The following is a 3377-nucleotide window of genomic DNA, read 5'->3' on the forward strand; positions in this document are numbered from 1 at the left end:
AGAAAAATATCGCGAAAGGAAAGTTCTTTACCCTTTTATTCCATCTTAAGACAGAATTGGTTTGATTTGAAGAAAACATGTCTGCTTCATTATCCCTCCCGCTATCATATTTCTTCACTCAGCAGCAGCAGGAAAAGAGAGTCGATACACAAGTCTTGGATGACATGATGTAGCATCCCACAGGAGTTGTCTCAATAAATTCTGAGATTGCCCAGGAAAAGCTGGGGGGGTGGTGTAATTTTCACTCTCTTTTATTCCTCCCACTCTCAGACAATTTAAAAGAGATTAGGGGTTTGCTGGTGTGGATTTCCCTGAGCTGGATGTCCCCACTCCTCCAGCACTGGAGGTCTGGAATGAGCTCCTTGGAGTCCTTGCCGCAGAAGAAATCAGCCTAGGAGAGGCACAGCCAGCGTCCCATGCGTGCCGAGGAGTCCTCGGAGCCGGGACCCCCCTAAGAGGGCCACAGGCAATTTGCAGACATTAGAACAGTCCCAAAACTGCTCCAATTTGCACAAAAGGAGACCCTAGGCAGCAGCACCTGCTCCCACAGCCCTCCTCTTTGGTTCTTGCAGGAGTCGATACTAAGGTTACGCTGCTGCACAAGTACAGTCCAGCGAGCCCAAACACGGGGTGTTTGACTGTGGGTGGGCTCTGTCCCCCCTCCCCTGCTCTGCCTTCCCCCCCATAACGTGGGGTAGCCCCCAGACCAACACCTGCCATCATCAAACCAACAGAGTTTTGCAACCGGCTTCCCTGGGACTTGTATCACCCTCAGTAATGCAAGGGGTTCCTGCTGCTAGATGCAATCACGGAAAATAATTCACCCAAGAGACGTAAAACAAAAGGAGCCATTTCTCAAAGGAAAAGAGCTGTTGATTTCCCCCTTTTCTCATTCACACATTGGTCTCTGGACATAATGGATCAGTCATAAAAAGCAAGTAACACATTTTGCACTCATTCTTTTGGCTTTGGACAATATTAACATAATACACACATATTGTTTATTTATTCTGCTATAGTGCAAGTATAGGAGGTAGTGCCCAACATTTAAATGGGGTATTTTTAAATGCTCACATTTCCTTAGCCGTTATGATGCATTAGCCATCAGTAGTCAAATTGCCTTCTATTTGCAATTTTATGGGTACATTTTATCAAGCACACAGGAGCTGCATTCAAAGCATGAAAATAAAGTATTCCACTTGTGTTAGGCAAGCACTGTTTCGATGCAAGATATGGCCAGAAAGCAGAAATCTCCTTTTTTTCTGCCTCAGCTCCAGATTCATCTCCAAATATTGCTTCTACTTGCAGTAGCGACTCCTAAGAGCCCTCTTTATGGCTGTGTACCATCCACACATCCTCCCCGCACTAAGAGCTTACAACTGAATTTAGCCTGCCATGAAATCACCCGGTGTTTCTTTGCTGGTTTAAAATATCTCCTAGCAAAATGTTATCGTTGCTCTCGCCCACAGAGAGAGTGTGGCTGCTGGGGTCACTGAGCGTTGCCTTCCCGAGTCAGCGTCCAGACTTCCAGCTCCCTTCGTGAAGCAGGAAAAGTTGCAGTGAGCAAATAACGCCGGTAATCAGAAGAAAAGAGTGGTTCTCCCTGGGCAGGGCACCCAGCACCGTGCCAGTGCCTGTGCCTGGCTTCAGTGGCCGGGACATGTTGGGCAGCTGGTGCTTGGCTTCGAGCAGCAGCTCGGCTGGAGCCAGGGCTTCCCGCTTGGCCCCTTGCAAGGGCAGGATTTGGGGTTACCCCGCTGCTGCCCTCGGGACCTGCGCCTTCCCCTCGTGTCAGTCCCGGCAGACACCCCATGTCTCCAGGGCCACGCTTGTGGCGGGAGGAAAGACATCCAGGCTGTCCCCAAAGGGAGCTGCTGCTGGCAGGGAATTTGCTGAGGGGGAATTTGCTCCCTGTCGTGAGCTCTGGGAGCTGGTCTCTGAGCCCGGCATGCCAGCAATGTTTGCAGAAAGGGACGGGATTCCTTCACATCTTGGAAAACAGGAAAGAAAATCTCCCATTTGACTCCTGGGAGTTGCTGGCCCAGCACGGTGTAAGCATAAAGACCCCTACAGATGCACTCCTGGGTTGGGTCTTCAGCAGTACCTACTGCTTTTGACAACCCCAAACTAAATCTGCTTTTTGATGGGATTGAATTTTGGCTCTCTGGAGCTCTCAGCTCCTTCTCACATAACGCTTTATTGCCTTTATTGTCTCTGGGTCTGCTAATTCTGTCTGGATTTATATCTTCCAGAGAGCTTTAGCTGCCGCTCAACCAACTCCAGACTGAGTGTGTAACATGAATATTACAGCGCTCACTCTCAGAGATGAAACGATGACATAGTCCTCATATTTTCTAGACAAATACGGCTCTATTTAATATACACATAAAAAAATCCAGCCGCTATAGCTGCAGTGCCCTTTTTTTTTTTTCATTTCAAGCTCCCTTTAACAGTGTATTTGACACCAAAAAAAAAACCCCACAGCCTGTCAGGCTGCAGGCAATAACCTGGGAAGGGAAAAATGAAGCCAAATCACACTGAGCAGCGCGGGAAGCATTGGGACTTGTGGATTACTCTTACACATCGCACGTTCCCCAGGGGAAATGAATCTGCCGCACCCCGAAACACCCAGGGGAATGTGAAGAGGCTGGGAGATGGGTGGCTAACTTCAGCCTCAAGGCGGGCAGGGCTGGACTGACAGAGCCAGGCCCCAGACAGACAGACAGACACAGGCCTTGGACAGACAGAGACAGGTCCTGGACAGACAGACACAGGCTGTGGACAGACAGAGATAGGGCCTGGACAGACAGACAGGCCCCAGACTGACAGAGACAGGCCCTGGACAGACAGACAGAGGCTGTGGACTGACAGAGACAAGCCCTGGACAGACAGACAGGCCCCGGACTGACAGAGACAGGCCCTGGACAGACAGACAGGCCCCGGGCAGACAGAGACAGGCCCTGGACAGACAGACAGGCCCCGGACTGACGGAGACAGGCCCCGGTGCAGCACGGCAGCTCACGCTCTCCCTCTAACGGCGGCCGGGAGAAGGCCTGGGTGCCCAGGACTACAACTCCCAGCGTGCACCGGGAAGGGGAGGACTACACTTCCCACAGTGCTCCGGGGCGGGAGAGGCCGCGATTCCCACAATGCACCGGGGAAAAACATTTTTTTAAAAAATTATTTTTATTTTGTCAGACCCAGCCACCCCGCCCGCCGCGGAGCCGTTAATAAAAGTCGAAAAAACTCCCCCTCGCACCCAGGGGTAGAGGGGGGGGCTCCGTCCCGCCTCGGCCTTCATTTCCGGCGCCGCTGCAGAAAACTACATCTCCCAGCATGCACCGCGGCGCCGCGCCCTTCCGCTTCCGGCCGCCGCG

The sequence above is a fragment of the Buteo buteo genome, chromosome 23 (genome assembly GCF_964188355.1).
Source record: "Buteo buteo chromosome 23, bButBut1.hap1.1, whole genome shotgun sequence".
Classification (NCBI taxonomy): domain Eukaryota; kingdom Metazoa; phylum Chordata; class Aves; order Accipitriformes; family Accipitridae; genus Buteo; species Buteo buteo.